This window comes from Petromyzon marinus, chromosome 76, assembly GCF_048934315.1.
Source record: "Petromyzon marinus isolate PM22_M1 ecotype Great Lakes invasive population chromosome 76, UKy_Petmar_22M1.pri1.0, whole genome shotgun sequence".
Classification (NCBI taxonomy): Eukaryota; Metazoa; Chordata; class Hyperoartia; order Petromyzontiformes; family Petromyzontidae; genus Petromyzon; species Petromyzon marinus.
In genome coordinates, this window is record NC_133742.1 from 330171 (window position 1) to 351264 (window position 21094).

At 51.1% G+C, this 21094-nt stretch overlaps 1 protein-coding gene across 1 annotated transcript in view; it reads left to right on the forward strand.

The window, feature by feature from the left end:
* The window catches only part of LOC142907234 (uncharacterized), a 46935-nt gene that overhangs the window by 4001 nt on the left and 21840 nt on the right, over window positions 1-21094 (forward strand). The window contains exons 2-3 of the mRNA XM_076056477.1: window positions 3585-3724; window positions 7868-8903. The gene's annotated coding sequence lies outside the window, so the exon portion shown is untranslated. The remainder of the gene's footprint in view (window positions 1-3584; window positions 3725-7867; window positions 8904-21094) is intronic.

Consider the following 21094-nt stretch of genomic DNA (forward strand, 5'->3'; position numbering starts at 1 on the left):
TGAGTCTGTGAGTCTCCGTGTGAGTCTCTGGGTATTTGTGTGAGTATGTGAGTCTCTGTGTGAGTCTGTGAGTCTCTGTGTGAGTCTGTGGTGTGTCTGTGTGAGTCTGGGGGTCTCTATGTGAGTCTGTGGGTCTCTGTGTGAGTCTGTGAGTCTCTGTGTGAGTCTGTGGTGTGTCTGTGTGAGTCTGGGGGTCTCTATGTGAGTCTGTGGGTCTCTATGTGAGTCTGTGGGTCTCCGTGTTATTCTGGGGTCTTTGTGTGAGTCTTTGGGTCTCCGTGTGAGTCTGTGGGTCTCTGTGTGAGTCTGTGGGTCTCTATGTGAGTCTTTGGGTCTCTTCGTGAGTGTGTGGGTCTCTATGTGAGTCTGTGAGTCTCTGTGTGAGTCTAGGGTCTCCGTGTGAGTCTGGGGGTCTCCGTGTGAGTCTGTGGGTCTCTATGTGAGTCTGTGAGTCTCTGTGTGAGTCCGTGGTGTGTCTGTGTGAGTCTGGGGGTCTCTATGTGAGTCTGTGGGTCTCTGTGTGAGTCTGTGAGTCTCTGTGTGAGTCCGTGGTGTGTCTGTGTGAGTCTGGGGTCTCTATATGAGTCTGTGGGTCTCTATGTGAGTCTGTGGGTCTCCGTGTTAGTCTGGGGTCTCTGTGTGAGTCTTTGGGTCTCCGTGTGAGTCTGTGGGTCTCTGTGTGAGTCTGTGGGTCTCTATGTGAGTCTTTGGGTCTCTGCGTGAGTCTGTGGGTCTCTATGTGAGTCTGTGAGTCTCTGTGTGAGTCTAGGGGTCTCCGTGTGAGTCTGGGGGTCTCCGTGTGAGTCTGTGGGTCTCTATGTGAGTCTGTGAGTCTCTGTGTGAGTCTAGGGGTCTCCGTGTGAGTCTGGGGGTCTCCGTGTGAGTCTGTGGTTCTCTATGTGAGTCTGTGAGTCTTTGTGTGAGACTAGGGGTCTCTGTGTGGGTCTGTGAGTCTCTATGTGAGTCTGGGGGTCTCCGTGTGAGTCTGTGGGTCTCTGTGTGAGTCTGAGAGTCTCTGTGTGAGTCTATGGGATCTCTGTGTGAGTCTATGATGTGTCTGTGTGGATCTGGGGGTCTCTGTGTGAGTCTGTGGGTCTCCGTGTGAGTCCGTGATTTGTCTGTGTGAGTCTGGGGGTCTCTGTGTGACTCTGTGGGTGTCTGTGTGAGTCTATTGCTCTCTGTGTGAGTCTGTGGGTGTCTGTGTGAGTCTATGGGTCTCTGTGTGAGTCTATGGGTCTCTGTGTGAGTCTGTGTGTCTGAGTGAGCCTTTGGGTCTCTGTGAGAGTCTATGGGTCTCTGCGTGAGTCTATGGGTTTCTGTGAGAGTCTGTGGGTCTCTGTGTAAGCCTGTGGGTCGCTATGTGAGTCTGTGGGTCTCTGTGTGAGTCTGTGGGTCTCTGTGTGACTCACTCTATGAGTCTGTGGGTCTGAGGAGATGGAGTCTGCCTCAGTGGCCTGCGATCACAAATCGCTATTTCATTCCATCAAAAAAGTAACTTGCAGAGCCACAGCTATTACCATCATTAGGGGAAAGAAGGGCGATCTCTTAGCCTTATAAACATCGTGGCACAAAGTGGGGATGACCCTGCTGAGGCTACGGTGCCTCAAATATTGGAGGAAGAAGGCACCCTCTGTGAGTGGCTGCCTGAGGTGCCATTTTTGAGGAAGTACTGAAGGCGATCCAGAGTTTGAAACCAGGAAAGGCACCGGGCAGAGATGATCTCCCAAGCGAAATGCTGAGGGAGGGTGGCTTTTGTGCACAGACTGCCCTATATGACATCATAACAACAGTCTGGACCGCTGGACGGGTTCCGCAGGATTGGAAGGATGCCCTGGTGGTCCCCATCTTTAAGAAGGGTGACCGCACAGACTGTAACAACTACAGGGGCATCTCACTCCTCAGTGTGCTGGGAAAGGTTCTGGCAAGGATTATTCAACATCGCCTTTCCAGGCACTCTGAGGAGAGGCTTGCAGAGCTCCAATGGTGGTTTCAGGAATAAGCGGTTCTGCATTGATGCCATATTTTCTGTCCGTCTGCTACAGCAGAGGTGTAGGGAATTCCAACAAGACCTGGTCAAGGCCTGTGATACCATCAGTAGCCCTGGGCTCTAGGTTGTTCTTCATGCTTTTGGAGTCCCTAACTCTCTGCTCACGATCATTAGGGATCTTCATGATGGTGAGCAGGCCCTGGTAAAACTACGTGGCCAGGATTTGGAGCCATTCCCTGTACACCTTGGGGTGCGACAGGGATGTCCTCTTGCTCCCACATTATTTAACATCTATTTCGACCACGTAGTTCGTGAAGCCTTCTATTGCTGTACCGGATGCATTTTCACCTGGTACAGATACAATTGGAGGCTAATCGATGCCCGGGTGCGGTCAAAGGATGGCTCCCTATTGCTCAACCACGTTATGTATGTCGATGATTTGGTAATTGATGCTCACTCAGAGGAGGAGTTGGAGACGCTGCTGTTGAGACTGGAGCGTGCCACTAAGAGGTGGGGCCTTACCATCAGCCCCACCAAAACTAAGCACCTGCCTGGGTATTTGGTACCATTGGACACTCCACCCCCACAACTCCCAATGGATAATGGGGCAGTTGTGGAGAGAGTGGAGAGTTTCCCATACCTGGGAAGTGTGCTTATGACCGGCTCCAGTTTAACAGCAGAGGTCTCACTCCGAATCAGTCAAGCGGCATTATCTTTTCATCGGTTGCGTAACGCTGTGTGGAAGCTACCTGGTCTGTCACTCCACACGAAGCTTCAGGTCTTCTCAGCCACAGTCATACCCTCCCTTCTCTATGCTTGCGAAACGTGAATCCCCCTAATGGAACATCTTTGCCGGTTAGAAACATTTAGGCTGGCCTGACTATGATCCATCCTGGGTTTAACCAGACTGGATTGTCTGAGGAGCTCGCAAATCCTTGAAAGATCTGGGCAAGGTCCCATCGGTGAGCTCCTCCGGCGGGCAAGGCTGCGATGGCTGGGTCATGTAGCCCGCATGCCCAGCCACCGCATGCCAAAACAGCTTTTGTTCGGCCGGATCGAGGGGGCTAAACGGGCGCGGCACGGGCTAGATAAGAGATGGAGTGATGTGGTACAGGAGGACGTGGAGCTGAGTGGACTTGCCGATGACCGGTACCAGCGGTGTCAAGATCGGCCTCTGTGGAGGAGGCTCGTGAAGGACGCTGCTACTGGGCAGTTGGAGGCAGTCGCCCTCCAACAACAACAACGGAGGGCGGAGGAGCGACGCTCACAACATCGAGCGGAGCGCCGGGTGGCTAAATCACAGCATGTTGGCACAGTAGGGGGCACAGGTGGTGCATCAGCCAGTCATCTCAGTCATCTCAGTCAGTCGACCCGTGGCACCTGCTGGGTCTGGCCCCGTGACCTCCTGCCGGCGGGCGTTCGACACTTCACGTGGCCTCCTCAACGTGCACGTGGCCTGGCACAAGCGTCGTGGTGACGTCACCGCTACTTAGTGGCGAATGGCGGTTGTTGTTGTTGCTGTTGTGTGTGTGTGCGTGTGATTGTGATGCACGTGGTGTATCTCTCTCTCTCTCCGCCGTTGCCGGTCCGCCTGAAGCCTCGCGAACCGCCTCTAAGATCCTCTCCAAAGAAGTTCATGCTGACCACAGCGTCACGCTCGACTGCAAGTTTCCTCCCACGGAGAGCCTCAGCGTGTTCTGGGTGGTCACTGCGCCTGACTCAGCTGTCGACAGGAGGGTGAGTTGCGATATTTCTCCCGGTCCCTCCGTTTCGCAGCGTCCGCGTCAAGAGTGTGACCCTCCCTCTTCAACTGGCTACAAAGCTCCAACACCACTACACTATACACTACTACACTATACGCTACTACACTATACACTACTACACTACTATACGCTACTACACTATACACTACACTATACACTACACTATACACTACACTAAACACTACTACACTATACACTACACTATACACTACAGTATACATTACACTACTACACTATACACTACTACACTATACACTACACTATACATTACGCTACTATACACTACACTATACACTACACTATACACTACACTCTACACTACACTATACACTACACTATACACTACACACTACACTATACACTACACTATACACTACACTATACACTACACTATTATACACTCGACTACTATACACTACACTACTATACACTACACTATACACTACACTATACACTACGCACTACACTATACACTACACTATACACTACACACTACACTAAACACTACACTATACACTACACTATACACTACACACTACACTATACACTACACTATACACTACACTATACACTGCACACTACACTATACACTACACTATACACTACACTATACACTACACTACTATAAACTACACACTACACTACTATACACTACACTATACACTACTATACACTACACTATACACTACACTATACACTACACTATACACTACACTATACACTACACTATACACTACACTATACACTGCTATACACGACTACACTACTATCCACCATTTACTACGACACTATACACCACACTACACTGCTATACACTACTATACTGGACACTACACTACTATACACGATACACTACTACACTCGACACTTCACAGCTATACACTATACACTAATATACTATACACTACACACTACACTATACACTACACTACTACACTATACACTACACTATACACTAATATACTATGTACTACACCGCTATATACTATACTCTACTATACACTACACTACTATACACTACACTACTATACACTATACACTACTATACACTACTATACACTACACTATACACTACTATACACTACACTACTATACACTACACTACTATACACTACACTATACACTACACTAATATACACTACACTAGTATACACTACACTGCTATACACTACACTATACACTACTATAAACTACACTATACGCTACACTACTCTACACTACTATGAACTACACTACATACTACACTACTATGAACTACACTACATACTACACTACTATGAACTACACTACATACTACACTACTATAAACTACACTACGCTATATATTATTGGGTTCTTTCGGCAAAAGGCACCACGTAGAAGGGAAACAATAAAATTATAAAAAAAATACAAAACAATAAAATTCTCACGACGTTTCGACTGCAACACCAGAAGCAGCAATCGTCATCAGGTGATCATCATCAGGTGATTGTTTGGTGTTGCAGTCGAAACGTCGTGAGAAGTTTATTGTTTTATATTTTTTTTTATTGTTTCCACTTCTACGTGGTGATGACTTTACCGAAAAGAACCAAGAATGTTATATTTATTTTAATTTCCAATTTAAAGCTTTCGTGACTGCAAGGATTCATCCTCTTTGGTTCTTTCGGTAAAGTCACCACCACGTAGAATGAGAATACAATAATAAATTAATAAAATAAAACAGAATCAAATTCTCACGACGTTTCGGCCACAACACAGAGACACACAGACTCACACAGAGACACACAGACTCACACAGAGAGCCATAGACTCACACAGACACCCACAGAGTTACACAGAGACCCCCAGACTCACACAGACACCCACAGAGTCACACAGAGACCCCCAGACTCACACAGACACCCACAGAGTCACACAGAGACCCCCAGACTCACACAGACACCCACAGAGTCACACAGAGACCCCCAGACTCACTCACACGGAGACCCACAGAGACCCACAGACTCACACAGACACCCACAGAGTCACACAGAGAGCCATAGACTCACACAGACACCCACAGAGTCACACAGAGACCCCCAGACTCACACAGACACCCACAGAGTCACACAGAGACCCACAGACTCACACAGAGACACACAGACTCACACAGACACCCACAGAGTCACACAGAGAGCCATAGACTCACACAGACACCCACAGAGTCACACAGAGACCCCCAGACTCGCACAGACAAATCACGGACTCACGCAGAGACCCCCAGACTCACACAGATACACCACGGACTCACGCGTCTTTTAAGCTGGTTGAGAGAAGTTAAAAGTCGCTACGAATCTTAACAACGTTCACTGAAGCTCTGTCGTCCCGACAGGTCTGTTCCTTTCACCTGAAGAAGGCCGCTTGTGTTGTGGCCGAAACGTCGCGAGAATTTTATTGTGTTATTTTATTATTTCATCATTATATTATTTTATTCTCATTCTACGTGGTGGTGACTTTACCGAAAGAACCAAAGAAGATCAATTTTTTATACTTTTTGCATTGTGTACAGTCTGGAAGCTACCCACGTGCGAAATTTCACGTTTGTTGCATGTTGGCAAGTATGCTAAACATTTCGAACAGACACACACAATTCACAAATTCCCCTTTTTTATATTTATATATATATAAGATAGGCGATTACACTTGCTGAAAACCTCGCTTTGTGAACAATGATGTTTTGTGCCCGCTATAATGTCTTTCCCCCGGGGTAAGTCATCGCTCCATTGACTCATACACGGAGTACAATGGAATCACGTTCTCAGCCGATGGAGCCTAGGTGTGACGTCGACTCAGGAAATCTGCTATGATGATTTCGCTTCCCTTCAAAACTCGTGTATGGTATTCATAGCTCTTTCGGTAAAGTCACGTTGAAGGGAAACAATAAAATAATAAAATACATATATGTAAAACAATACAAAATTTCTCACGACGTTTCGACCATAACACAAACGGTTATCATCAGGTGTTGTTATTAAATTAAATGTTTCCCCTTTCGCCTGTAATGCCCACATTTCCCCATGAGATGGCGCGCTTTGACCAGGAGTGCGGTATGTATAGGGCTCAGGTGTTTGTGTGATTCGTGTTGTTGTTTTCACACCTGATGATGATTGCTTCTTGTGTTATGGTCGAAACGTGGTGAAAATTTTTATTGTTTTATATATGTATTTTATTATTTTATTGTTTCCCTTCAACGTGACTTTTACCGAAAGAGCTAAGAATATGAATCACTGCAGTCACGAAAGCTTTAAATCAAAATCGTATATGGCAGTTGGACGGCTGTGAGGCTACTACACACTACACTGTGCCAGGCTAGGTGCATGAGGTCACGGGACAGACCCAGCAGGTGCAGTGGGTTAACTGAGCTGACTGGGCAGATACAGCAGCTGTGCCTCTTACTGTGCCAGGCTAGGTGCAGGATGGTCACGGGACAGACCCAAGCAGGTGCCCTGGGGTCGACCGAGATGACTGGGGCAGATGCACCAGCGGTGCCGGGCTAGGTGCATGCTCATTGGGACAGTCTGTCTACAGGAAAGCCACCCATACGGATGCCTACCTAAAACCTGACTCGCACCACCAGCCGTCCCAGAAGAATTCCCTCGTCAAAACATTAAATTTTTCGTCTCCCCCCCTCCTCTTTTCAGAACATAGATGGACTCGTCCTTCTAAATAATCTGCCAAATCGCTGCGCGTGGCGCTGACGTTTTTTTAAATATAAATAAATAAATACACCGTTTAAAAATAAATAAATTTATGCAAACCAACACACCTGATGACGACCGTTTGAGTTATGGTCGAAACGTCGTGAGAATTTTTTTTATTGATTTATATATATATTTTATTGTTTTATTGTTTCCCTTCAACGTGACTTTACCGAAAGAGCTAAGATTATACCTTTAAGAACAGTTTGACTTTAGAGGCTTACCGAAAGAGCCAAAGAATTGTTGCAGGAGGTCACGTGACAGACCCAACAGTTTCCATGCGGAGGTCCACAGAGATGACCGGGCAGAGGCACCAGCGGTGCCAGGCTAGGTGCAGGTAATCAACAACCACCACCACCACCACCAACCCCACACCCCCTCCCCACCGCCCGTGAGAGCAGATCCTGAAGTTGTCACGTGGGGAGATCACGAAGGATGGGAACGTGGAGTGGCGGGGCAACGCGAGCACGGGGAATGCCGCGGTGAGGATCATCCGCGCGAGGCTGTCGGACGCGGGGCGATATCGCTGTAAGGTCTACCAGGGGCCCAAGCTGACGTGGGAGTTCATTACCGAGCTGAGAGTCCATCGCAATCAGAGTAAGGGAGAGAGGCACGCACGTGTCTCTCCTCTGTGTGTCTCCTCTGTGGGTGTCTCTGTGTGTCTCCTCTGTGGGTGTCTCTGTGAGTCTCTATGGGTCTCTGAGTGTCTCTGTGAGTCTCTGTGTGTCTCCTCTGTGGGTGTCTCTGTGTGTGTCTGTGGGTCTCTGTGTGTCTCTGTGTGTCTCCTCTGTGGGTGTCTCTGTGGGTGTCTCTGTGGGTCTCTACCAGGGGCCCAAGCTGACGTGGGAGTTCATTACCGAGCTGAGAGTCCATCGTAATCAGAGTAAGGGAGAGAGGCACGCACGTGTCTCTCATCTGTGTGTCTCCTCTGTGGGTGTCTCTGTGGGTCTCTGTGAGTCTCTGTGTGTCTCTGTGTGTCTCCTCTGTGGGTGTCTCTGTGTGTCTCTGTGAGTCTCTGTGGGTCTCTGTGGGTCTCTGTGAGTCTCTGTGTGTCTCCTCTGTGGGTGTCTCTGTGGGTCTCTGTGAGTTTCTGTGTCTCTCCTCTGTGGGTGTCTCTGTGGGTGTCTCTGTGGGTGTCTCTGTGGGTCTCTACCAGGGGCCCAAGCTGACGTGGGAGTTCATTACCGAGCTGAGAGTCCATCGTAATCAGAGTAAGGGAGAGAGGCACGCACGTGTCTCTCCTCTGTGGGTGTCTCTGTGGGTGTCTGTGAGTCTCTGTGAGTCTCTGTGTCTCTCCTCTGTGGGTGGCTGTGAGTCTCTTTGGGTCTCTGTGTCTCTCCTCTGTGGGTGTCTCTGTGGGTGTCTCTGTGGGTCTCTACCAGGGGCCCAAGCTGACGTGGGAGTTCATTACCGAGCTGAGAGTCCATCGCAATCAGAGTAAGGAAGAGAGGCACGCACGTGTCTCTCCTCTGTGGGTGTCTCCTCTGTGGGTGTCTGTGTGTGTCTCTGTGAGTCTCTGTGTCTCTCATCTGTGTGTCTCCTCTGTGGGTGTCTGTGTGTGTCTCTGTGAGTCTCTGTGTCTCTCCTCTGTGGGTGGCTGTGAGTCTCTTTGGGTCTCTGTGTCTCTCCTCTGTGGGTGTCTCTGTGGGTGTCTCTGTGGGTCTCTACCAGGGGCCCAAGCTGACGTGGGAATTCATTACCGAGCTGAGAGTCCATCGTAATCAGAGTAAGGGAGAGAGGCACGCACGTGTCTCTCATCTGTGTGTCTCCTCTGTGGGTGTCTCTGTGGGTCTCTGTGAGTCTCTGTGTGTCTCTGTGTGTCTCCTCTGTGGGTGTCTCTGTGTGTCTCTGTGAGTCTCTGTGGGTCTCTGTGGGTCTCTGTGAGTCTCTGTGTGTCTCCTCTGTGGGTGTCTCTGTGGGTCTCTGTGAGTTTCTGTGTCTCTCCTCTGTGGGTGTCTCTGTGGGTGTCTCTGTGGGTGTCTCTGTGGGTCTCTACCAGGGGCCCAAGCTGACGTGGGAGTTCATTACCGAGCTGAGAGTCCATCGTAATCAGAGTAAGGGAGAGAGGCACGCACGTGTCTCTCATCTGTGTGTCTCCTCTGTGGGTGTCTCTGTGGGTCTCTGTGAGTCTCTGTGAGTCTCTGTGTGTCTCCTCTGTGGGTGTCTATGTGTGTGTCTCTGTGTGTCTCTGTGGGTCTCTGTGTGTCTCTGTGGGTCTCTGTGAGTCTCTGTGTGTCTCTGTGTGTCTCCTCTGTGGGTGTCTCTGTGGGTTTCTGTGGGTCTCTGTGTGTGTCTGTGTGTGTCTCTGTGGGTCTCTGTGAGTCTCTGTGTGTCTCTGTGTGTCTCCTCTGTGGGTGTCTCTGTGGGTGTCTCTGTGGGTCTCTGTGGGTGTCTCTGTGTGTGTCTGTGAGTCTCTGAGTGTCTCCTCTGTGGCGGTCTCTGTGGGTGTCTCTGTGTGTGTCTCTGTGGGTGTCTCCTCTGTGGGTGTCTCTGTGGGTCCCTGTGAGTCTCTGTGTGCCTCTGTGTGTCTCTGTGTGAGTCTCTGTGTGTCTCCTCTGTGGGTGTCTCTGTGGGTCTCTGTGTGTCTCCTCTGTGGGTGTCTCTATGGGTCTCTGTGTCTCTCCTCTGTGGGTGTCTCTGTGTGTCTCTGTGTGTCTCCTCTGTGGGTGTCTCTGTGGGTGTCTCCTCTGTGGGTGTCTCTGTGGGTCTCTGTGAGTCTCTGTGTGCCTCTGTGTGTCTCTGTGTGAGTCTCTGTGTGAGTCTCTGTGGGTGTCTCTGTGGGTCTCTGTGAGTCTCTGTGTGTCTCTGTGTGTCTCCTCTGTGAGTGTCTCTGTGGGTTTCTGTGGGTCTCTGTGTGTGTCTGTGTGTCTCCTCTGTGGGTGTCTCCTGTGTGGGTGTCTCCTCTGTGGGTCTCTGTGGGTATCCTCTGTGGGTGTCTCCTCTGTGGGTGTCTCTGTGTGTGTCTGTGTGTCTCTGTGAGTCTCTGTGTGTCTCCTCTGTGGGTGTCTCTGTGGGTCTCTGTGTGTCTCCTCTGTGGGTGTCTCTGTGGGTCTCTGTGTCTCTCCTCTGTGGGTGTCTCTGTGTGTCTCTGTGTGTCTCCTCTGTGGGTGTCTCTGTGGGTGTCTCCTCTGTGGGTGTCTCTGTGGGTGTCTGTGAATCTCTGTGTGTCTCTGTGGGTCTGTCGGTCTCTGTGAGTCTCTGAGTGTCTCCTCTGTGGGTGTCTCTGTGTGTGTCTGTGGGTCTCTGTGGGTCTCTGTGTGTCCGTGTGTGTCTCTGTGTGTCTCTGTGTGTCTCTGTGGGTCTCTGCGTGTGTCTGTGTGTATCTCTGTGGGTCTCTGTGTGTCTCTGTGGGTGTCTCTGTGTGTGTCTCTGTGTGTGTCTCTGTGTCTCTGTGTGTGTCTCTGTGTGTGTCTCTGTGTCTCTGTGGGTGTCTCTGTGGGTGTCTCTGTGTGTGTCTCTGTGAGTGTCTCTGTGTCTCTGTGGGTGTCTCTGTGTGTGTCTGTGGGTCTCTACCGGAGGTCCAAGCTCACGTGGGAGTTCATTACCGAGCTGAGAGCCCATCGTAATCAGAGTAAGGTAGAGAGGCACGCACGTGTCTCTCCTCTGTGGGTGTCTCTGTGTGTGTCTCTGTGGGTGTATCCTCTGTGGGTGTCCTCTGTGGGTCTCTGTGGGTGTCTCTGTGGGTGTCTCTGTGTGTGTCTCTGTGGGTGTCTCCTCTGTGGGTGTCCTCTGTGGGTCTCTGTGGGTGTCTCTGTCGGTGTCTCTGTGTGTGTCTCTGTGGGTGTCTCCTCTGTGGGTGTCCTCTGTGGGTCTCTGTGGGTGTCCTCTGTGGGTGTCTCTGTGGGTGTCTCTGTGGGTCTCTGTGTGTCTCTGTGAGTCTCTGTGTGTCTCTCCTTCGTGGGTGTCTCTGTGGGTGTCTCTGTGGGTGTCTGTGAGTCTCTGTGGGTCTCCTCTGTGGGTGTCTGTGGGTCTCTGTGTGTCTCTGTGGGTCTCCTCTGTGGGTGTCTCTGTGTGTGTCTGTGTGTCTCTACCGGGGGTCCAAGCTCACGTGGGAGTTCATTACCGAGCTGAGAGTCCATCGTAATCAGAGTAAGGGAGAGAGGCACGCACGTGTCTCTCCTCTGTGGGTGTCTCTGTGGGTCTCTGAGTGTCTCTGTGAGTCTCTGTGTCTCTCCTCTGTGGGTGTCTCTGTGGGTCTCTGAGTGTCTCTGTGAGTCTCTGTGTCTCTCCTCTGTGGGTGTCTCTGTGTGGGTGTCTCTGTGGGTGTCTATGTGGGTGTCTCCTCTCTGGGTGTCTCTGTGTGTGTCTCTGTGGGTGTCTCCTCTGTGGGTGTCTCTGTGTGTCCATGAGTGTCTCCTCTGTGGGTGTCCTCTGTGGGTGTCTCTGTGGGTGTCTCTGTGGGTGTCTCTGTGGGTGTCTCCTCTGTGGGTGTCTCTGTGGGTGTCTCTGTGGGTCTCTGTGGGTGTCTCTGTGTGTGTCTGTGTGTCTCTGAGTGTCTCCTCTGTGGGTGTCTCCTGTGTGGGTGTCTCCTCTGTGGGTCTCTGTGGGTGTCCTCTGTGTGTCTCTCCTCTGTGTGTGTCTCTGTGGGTCTCTGTGTGTCTCCTCTGTGGGTTTCTGTGGGTCTCTGTGGGTCTCCGTGAGTCTCTGTGTGTCTCCTCTGTGTGTGTCTCTGTGGGTCTCTGTGTGTCTCCTCTGTGGGTGTCTCTGTGGGTCTCTGTGGGTGTCTCTGTGGGTGTCTCTGTGGGTGTCTCTGTGGGTCTCTGTGAATCTCTGTGTGTCTCCTCTGTGGGTGTCTCTGTGTGTGTCTGTGTGTGCCTCTGTGGGTCTCTGTGTGTCCATGTGTGTGTCTCTGTGTGTCTCTGTGTGTCTCTGTGGGTCTCGGTGGGTCTCTGTGTGTGTCTGTGTGTGCCTCTGTGGGTCTCTGTGTGTCCGTGTTTGTCTCTGTGTGTCTCTGTGGGTCTCTGTGAGTCTCTGTGTGTCTCCTTTGTGGGTGTCTCTGTGTGTGTCTGTGGGTCTCTACCGGGGGTCTCTGTGGGTCTCTGTGGGTGTCTCTGTGGGTGTCTCTGTGGGTGTCTCTGTGTGTCTCTGTGCGTCTCTGTGTGTGTCTCTGTGTGTGTCTCTGTGTGTGTCTCTGTGGGTGTCTCTGTGGGTCTCTGTGGGTGTCTCTGTGGGTGTCTGTGAGTCTCTGTGAGTCTCTGTGTGTCTCCTCTGTGGGTGTCTCTGTGGGTCTCTGTGAGTCTCTGTGTGCCTCTGTGTGTCTCTGTGTGTCCATGAGTGTCTCCTCTGTGGGTGTCTCTGTGGGTGTCTCTGTGGGTGTCTCTGTGGGTGTCCTCTGTGTGTCTCTGTGGGTGTCTCAGTGGGTGTCTCTTTGTATCTCCTCTGTGGGTGTCTCTGTGGGTGTCTCTGTGGGTGTCTCTGTGTGTGTCTGTGTGTCTCTGTGGGTCTCTGTGTGTCTCTGTGGGTCTCTGTGTGTGTCTGTGTGTCTCTGTGTGTCTCTGTGTGTCTCCTCTGTCGGTGTCTCTGTGGGTCTCTGTGAGTCTTTGTGAGTCTCTGTGTGTCTCCGTGGGTCTCTGTGAGTCTCTGTGTGTCTTTGTGTCTCTATGTGTCTCTGTGTGTCACTGTGAGTCTCTGTGTGTCTCTGTGAGTCTCTGTGTGTCTCTGTGAGTCTCTGTGGGTCTCTATATGTCTCTGTGTGTCCGTGAGTGTCTCTGTGTGTCTGTGAGTGTCTCCTCTGTGGGTGTCTCTGTGTCGCTGTGGGTGTCTCTGTGGGTCTCTATGTGTCTCTGTGTGTCTCTGTGGGTCTCTGTGAGTCTCTGTGAGTCTCTGTGCGTCTCTGTGAGTCTCTGTGGGTCTCTGTGTGTCTCTCTGTGTCCGTGAGTGTCTCTGTGTGTCTGTGAGTGTCTCCTCTGTGGGTGTCTCTGTGTCTCTGTGGGTGTCTCTGTGGGTCTCTGTGTGTCTCTGTGGGTGTCTCTGTGTGTCTCTGTGGGTCTCTGTGTGTCTCTGTGAGTCTTTGTGTGTCTCTGTCTCTATGTGTCTCTGTGTGTCTCTGTGTGTCCGTGTGTGTCTCCTCTGTGGGTGTCTCTGTGGTTGTCTCTGTGTATCTCTGTGTGTCTGTGTGTGTCTCTGTGGGTCTCTATGGGTTCGTGTGTGTCTCTGTGGGTCTCTGTATCTCTGTGGGTTTCTGTGAGTCTCTGTGAGTCTCTGTGTGTCTCTGTGTCTCTATGTGTCTCTGTGTGTCTCTGTGTGTCCGTGTGTGTCTCCTCTGTGGGTGTCTCTGTGGGAGACTCTGTGTATCTCTGTGTGTCTCTGTGGGTCTCTGTGTGTTCGTGTGTGTCTCTGTGTGTCTCTGTGAGTCTCTGTGTGTCCCTGTGTCTCCGTGTATGTCTCCTCTGTCGGTATCTCTGTGGGTGTCTCTGTGAGTCGCTGTGTGTCCATGTGGGTCTCTGTGGGTATCTGTGTGTCTCTGTTTGTCTCTGTGTGTCCGTGTGTGTCTCTGTGTGTCTCTGTGTGTCTCTGTGGATGTCTGTGGGTTTCCGTGTGTCTCTGTGTGTCTCTGCGTGTCGCTGTGTGTCTCTGTGGGTGTCTGTGGGTTTCTGTGGGTCTCTGTGTGTTCGTGTGTGTCTCTGTGTGTCTCTGTGTGTCTCTGTGGGTGTCTGTGGGGCTCTGTGGGTCTCTGTGTGTCTCTGTGTGTGGCTGTGTGTCTCTGTGAGTCTCTGTGTGTCTCTGTGTGTCGCTGTGTGTCTCTGTGTGTCTCTGTGTGTCGCTGTGTGTCTCTGTGTGTCTCTGTGTGTCTCTGCGTGTCGCTGTGTGTCTCTGTGGGTGTCTGTGGGTCTCTGTGGGTCTCTGTGTGTTCGTGTGTGTCTCTGTGTGTCTCTGTGTGTCTCTGTGGGTGTCTGTGGGGCTCTGTGGGTCTCTGTGTGTCTCTGTCTGTGGCTGTGTGTCTCTGTGAGTCTCTGTGTGTCTCTGTGTGTCGCTGTGTGTCTCTGTGTGTCTCTGTGGGTCTCTGTGTGTCTCTGTGTGTCTCTGTGTATCCGTGAGTGTCTCCTCTGTTGGTGTCTCTGTGGGTCGCTGTGAGTCTGGGTGTGTCTCTGTGTGTCTCTGTGAGTCTCTGTGGTTCTCTGTGTGTCTCTGTGTGTCCATGAGTGTCTCCTCTGTGGGTGTCTCTGTGTGTCTCTGTGTGTCTCTGTGGGTCTCTGTATCTCTGTGGGTTTTTGTTAGTCTCTGTGTGTCCGTGTGTGTCTCTGTGTGTCTCTGTGAGTCTCTGTGTGTCCGTGTGTGTCTCTGTGTGTCTCTGTGTGTCCGTGAGTGTCTCCACTGTGGGTTTCTCTGTGTGTCTCTGTGTGTCTCTTTGGGTCTCTGTGGGTCTCTGTGTGTCTCTGTGGATCTTTGTATGTCCGTATGTGTTTCCTCTGTGGGTGTCTCTGTGTGTCTCTGTGTGTCGCTGTGTGTCTCTGTGTGTCTCTGTGAGTCTCTGTGTGTCTCTGCGTGTCGCTGTGTGTCTCTGTGGGTGTCTGTGGGTCTCTGTGGGTCTCTGTGTGTTCGTGTGTGTCTCTGTGTGTCTCTGTGTGTCTCTGTGGGTGTCTGTGGGGCTCTGTGGGTCTCTGTGTGTCTCTGTGTGTGGCTGTGTGTCTCTGTGAGTGTCTGTGTGTCTCTGTGTGTCGCTGTGTGTCTCTGTGTGTCTCTGAGGGTCTCTGTGTGTCTCTGTGTGTCTCTGTGTATCCGTGAGTGTCTCCTCTGTTGGTGTCTCTGTGGGTCGCTGTGAGTCTGGGTGTGTCTCTGTGTGTCTCTGTGGGTCTCTGTGTGTCTCTGTGTGTCTCTGTGTATCCGTGAGTGTCTCCTCTGTTGGTGTCTCTGTGAGTCGCTGTGAGTCTGGGTGTGTCTCTGTGTGTCTCTGTGAGTCTCTGTGGTTCTCTGTGTGTCTCTGTGTGTCCATGAGTGTCTCCTCTGTGGGTGTCTCTGTGTGTCTCTGTGTGTCTCTGTGGGTCTCTGTATCTCTGTGGGTTTTTGTTAGTCTCTGTGTGTCCGTGTGTGTCTCTGTGTGTCTCTGTGAGTCTCTGTGTGTCCGTGTGTGTCTCTGTGTGTCTCTGTGTGTCCGTGAGTGTCTCCACTGTGGGTTTCTCTGTGTGTCTCTGTGTGTCTCTTTGGGTCTCTGTGGGTCTCTGTGTGTCTCTGTGGATCTCTGTATGTCCGTATGTGTTTCCTCTGTGGGTGTCTCTGTGTGTCTCTGTGTGTCGCTGTGTGTCTCTGTGTGTCTCTGTGGGTGTCTGTGGGGCTCTGTGGGTCTCTGTGTGTCTCTGTGTGTGGCTGTGTGTCTTTGTGAGTCTCTATGAGTCTCTGTGTGTCTCTGTGGGTCTCTTTGTGTCTCTGTGTGTCTCTGTGTATCCGTGAGTGTCTCCTCTGTTGGTGTCTCTGTGGGTCGCTGTGAGTCTGGGTGTGTCTCTGTGTGTCTCTGTGAGTCTCTGTGGTTCTCTGTGTGTCTCTGTGTGTCCATGAGTGTCTCCTCTGTGGGTGTCTCTGTGTGTCTCTGTGTGTCTGTGTGGGTCTCTGTATCTCTGTGGGTTTTTGTTAGTCTCTGTGTGTCCGTGTGTGTCTCTGTGTGTCTCTGTGAGTCTCTGTGTGTCCGTGTGTGTCTCTGTGTGTCTCTGTGTGTCCGTGAGTGTCTCCACTGTGGGTTTCTCTGTGTGTCTCTGTGTGTCTCTTTGGGTCTCTGTGGGTCTCTGTGTGTCTCTGTGGATCTCTGTATGTCCGTATGTGTTTCCACTGTGGGTGTCTCTGTGTGTCTCAGTGTGTCGCTGTGTGTCTCTGTGTGTCTCTGTGGGTGTCTGTGGGGCTCTGTGGGTCTCTGTGTGTCTCTGTGTGTGGCTGTGTGTCTTTGTGAGTCTCTATGAGTCTCTGTGTGTCTCTGCGTGTCGCTGTGTGTCTCTGTGGGTGTCTGTGGGTCTCTGTGGGTCTCTGTGTGTTCGTGTGTGTCTCTGTGTGTCTCTGTGTGTCTCTGTGGGTGTCTGTGGGGCTCTGTGGGTCTCTGTGTGTCTCTGTGTGTGGCTGTGTGTCTCTGTGAGTGTCTGTGTGTCTCTGTGTGTCGCTGTGTGTCTCTGTGTGTCTCTGTGGGTCTCTGGGTGTCTCTGTGTGTCTCTGTGTATCCGTGAGTGTCTCCTCTGTTGGTGTCTCTGTGGGTCGCTGTGAGTCTGGGTGTGTCTCTGTGTGTCTCTGTGGGTCTCTGTGGTTCTCTGTGTGTCTCTGTGTGTCCATGAGTGTCTCCTCTGTGGGTGTCTCTGTGTGTCTCTGTGTGTCCGTGTGTGTCTCTGTGTGTCTCTGTGAGTCTCTGTGTGTCCGTGTGTGTCTCTGTGTGTCTCTGTGTGTCCGTGAGTGTCTCCACTGTGGGTTTCTCTGTGTGTCTCTGTGTGTCTCTTTGGGTCTCTGTGGGTCTCTGTGTGTCTCTGTGGGTCTCTGTATGTCCGTATGTGTTTCCTCTGTGGGTGTCTCTGTGTGTCTCTGTGTGTCGCTGTGTGTCTCTGTGTGTCTCTGTGGGTGTCTGTGGGGCTCTGTGGGTCTCTGTGTGTCTGTGTGTGTGGCTGTGTGTCTTTGTGAGTCTCTGTGAGTCTCTGTGTGTCTCTGTGTGTCGCTGTGTGTCTCTGTGTGTCTCTGTGGGTCTCTGTGTGTCTCTGTGTGTCTCTGTGTGTCCGTGAGTGTCTCCTCTGTTGGTGTCTCTGTGGGTCTCTGTGAGTCTGTGTGTGTCTCTGTGTGTCTCTGTGAGTCTCTGTGGGTCTCTGTGTGTCTCTGTGTGTCCATGAGTGTCTCCTCTGTGGGTGTCTCTGTGTGTCTCTGTGTGTCTCTGTGGGTCTCTGTATCTCTGTGGGTTTCTGTTAGTCTCTGTGTGTCCGTGTGTGTCTCTGTATGTCTCTGTGAGTCTCTGTGTGTCCGTGTGTGTCTCTGTGGGTCTCTGTGTGTCCGTATTTGTCTCCTCTGTGGGTTTCTGTGTGTCTCTGTGTGTCTCTGTGTGTCGCTGTGTGTCTCTGTGCGTGTCTGTGGGTCTCTGTGGGTCTCTGTGTGTCCGTGTGTGTCTCTGTGTGTCTCTGTGTGTCTCTGTGGGTGTCTGTGAGGCTCTGTGGGTCTCTGTGTGTCTCTGTGTGTCGCTGTGTGTCTCTGTGAGTCTCTGTGAGTCTCTGTGTGTCTCTGTGTGTCGCTGTGTGTCTCTGTGTGTCTCTGTGGGTCTCTGTGTGTCGCTGTGTGTCTCTGTGTGTCCGTGAGTGTCTCCTCTGTTGGTGTCTCTGTGGGTCTCTGTGAGTCTGTGTGTGTCTCTGTGTGTCCGTGAGTGTCTCCTCTGTGGGTGTCTCTGTGTGTCTCTGTGGGTCTCTGTATCTCTGTGGGTTTCTGTTAGTCTCTGTGTGTCCGTGTGTGTCTCTGTGTGTCTCTGTGAGTGTCTGTGTGTCTCTGTGTGTCTCTTTGGGTCTCTGTGGGTCTCTGTGTGTCTCTGTGGGTCTCTGTGTGTCCGTATGTGTCTCCTCTGTGGGTGTCTCTGTGTGTCTCTGTGTGTCCGTGTGTGTCTCCTCTGTGGGTGTCTCTGTGGGTGACTGTGTATCTCTGTGTGTCTCTGTGTGTCTCTGTGGATCTATGTGTCTTCGTGTGTGTCTCTGTGTGTCTCTGTGAGTCTCTGTGTGTCCGTGTGTGTCTCCTCTGTGGGTGTCTATGTGGGTGTCTCTGTGTGTCGGTGTGGGTCTCTGTGTGTCTCTGTGAGTCTCTGTGTGTCTCTGTGTGTCCGTGTATGTCTCCTCTGTGGGTATCTCTGTGGGTGTCTCTTTGAGTCGCTGTGTGTCCATGTGGGTCTCTGTGGGTGTCTGTGTGTCTCTGTTTGTCTCTGTGTGTCCGTGTGTGTCTCTGTGTGTCTCTGTGTGTCTCTGTAAATGTCTGTGGGTTTCCGTGTGTCTCTGTGTGTCTCTGCGTGTCGCTGTGTGTCTCTGTGGGTGTCTGTGGGTTTCTGTGGGTCTCTGTGTGTTCGTGTGTGTCTCTGTGTGTCTCTGTGTGTCTCTGTGGGTGTCTGTGGGGCTCTGTGGGTCTCTGTGTGTCTCTGTGTGTCTCTGCGTGTCGCTGTGTGTCTCTGTGGGTGTCTGTGGGTCTCTGTGGGTCTCTGTGTGTTCGTGTGTGTCTCTGTGTGTCTCTGTCGGTGTCTGTGGGGCTCTGTGGGTCTCTGTGTGTCTCTGTGTGTGGCTGTGTGTCTCTGTGAGTCTCTGTGTGTCTCTGTGTGTCGCTGTGTGTCTCTGTGTGTCTCTGTGGGTCTCTGTGTGTCTCTGTGTGTCTCTGTGTATCCGTGAGTGTCTCCTCTTTTGGTGTCTCTGTGGGTCGCTGTGAGTCTGGGTGTGTCTCTGTGTGTCTCTGTGAGTCTCTGTGGTTCTCTGTGTGTCTCTGTGTGTCCATGAGTGTCTCCTCTGTGGGTGTCTCTGTGTGTCTCTGTGTGTCTCTGTGGGTCTCTGTATCTCTGTGGGTTTTTGTTAGTCTCTGTGTGTCCGTGTGTGTCTCTGTGTGTCTCTGTGAGTCTCTGTGTGTCCGTGTGTGTCTCTGTGTGTCTCTGTGTGTCCGTGAGTGTCTCCACTGTGGGTTTCTCTGTGTGTCTCTGTGTGTCTCTTTGGGTCTCTGTGGGTCTCTGTGTGTCTCTGTGGGTCTCTGTATGTCCGTATGTGTTTCCTCTGTGGGTGTCTCTGTGTGTCTCTGTGTGTCGCTGTGTGTCTCTGTGGGTGTCTGTGGGTCTCTGTAGGTCTCTGTGTGTCTCTGTGTGTCTCTGTGTGTCTCTGTGGGTGTCTGTGGGGCTCTGTGGGTCTCTGTGTGTCTCTGTGTGTGGCTGTGTGTCTTTGTGAGTCTCTGTGAGTCTCTGTGTGTCTCTGTGTGTCGCTGTGTGTCTCTGTGTGTCTCTGTGGGTCTCTGTGTGTCTCTGTGTGTCTCTGTGTGTCTCCTCTGTTGGTGTCTCTGTGTGTCTCTGTGAGTCTCTGTGGGTCTCTGTGTGTCTCTGTGTGTCCGTGAGTGTCTCCTCTATGGGTGTCTCTGTGTGTCTCTGTGTGTCTCTGTGGGTCTCTGTATCTCTGTGGGTTTCTGTTAGTCTCTGTGTGTCCGTGTGTGTCTCTGTGTGTCTCTGTGAGTCTCTGTGTGTCCGTGTGTGTCTCTGTGGGTCTCTGTGTGTCCGTATGTGTCTCCTCTGTGGGTTTCTGTGTGTCTCTGTGTGTCTCTGTATGTCGCTGTGTGTCTCTGTGGGTGTCTGTGGGTCTCTGTGGGTCTCTGTGTGTCCGTGTGTGTCTCTGTGTGTCTCTGTGTGTCTCTGTGGGTGTCTGTGAGGCTCTGTGGGTCTCTGTGTGTCTCTGTGTGTCGCTGTGTGTCTCTGTGAGTCTCTGTGAGTCTCTGTGTGTCTCTGTGTGTCGCTGTGTGTCTCTGTGTGTCTCTGTGGGTCTCTGTGTGTCGCTGTGTGTCTCTGTGTGTCCGTGAGTGTCTCCTCTGTTGGTGTCTCTGTGGGTCTCTGTGAGTCTGTGTGTGTCTCTGTGTGTCTCTGTGTGTCCGTGAGTGTCTCCTCTGTGGGTGTCTCTGTGTGTCTCTGTGGGTCTCTGTATCTCTGTGGGTTTCTGTTAGTCTCTGTGTGTCCGTGTGTGTCTCTGTGTGTCTCTGTGAGTGTCTGTGTGTCTCTGTGTGTCTCTTTGGGTCTCTGTGGGTCTCTGTGTGTCTCTGTGGGTCTCTGTGTGTCCGTATGTGTCTCCTCTGTGGGTGTCTCTGTGTGTCTCTGTGTGTCTCTGTGTGTCTCTGTGGGTCTCTGTGTGTCTCTGTGTGTCTCTGGGGGTGTCTGTGTGTCTCTGTGGGTCTTTGTGGGTTTCTGTGCGTCTCTGTGTGTCTTTATGTCTATCTATGGGTCTCTGTGTGTCTCTAAGTATCTCCATGGGTATCTGTGTCTCTGTGGGTCTCTGTGTGTCTTTATGTATATATATATGGGTCTCTTTGTGTCTCTATGTATTCATATGGATCTCTGTTTGTCTTTATGTATCTCTATGGGTCTTTGTGTGTCTCTATGTATCTCCATGGGTATCTGTGTGTCTTTATGTATATCTATGGGTCTCTGTGTGTCTCTATGTATTTTTATGGATCTCTGTGAGTCTCTATGTATCTCTATAGGTCTTTGTGTGTCTCTATATATATCTATGGGTCTCTCTGTGTCTCAATGTATCTATATGGATCTCTGTGCGTCTATATGCATCTCTATGTGTCTCTGTGTGTCTTTATGTATATACAGATGCCACTGGTTCGTCACGTTCTGCAGATGTAGATGCCACTGGTTCTTCACGTTCTACAGATGTAGATGCCACTGGTTCTTCACGTTCTGTAGATGTAGATGCCACCAGTTATTCACGTTCTGCAGATGTAGAAGCCACTGATTCTTCACGTTCTGCAGATGTAGATGCCACTGGTTCTTTACGTTCTGCAGATGTAGATGCCACCGGTTCTTCACGTTCTACAGATGTAGACGCCACTGGTTCTTCACGTTCTGTAGATGTAAATGCCACTGGTTCTTCACGTTCTACAATGTAGATGCCACTGGTTCTTCACCTTCTGCAGATGTAGATGCCACTGGTTCTTCACGTTCAGCAGAAGTAAATGCC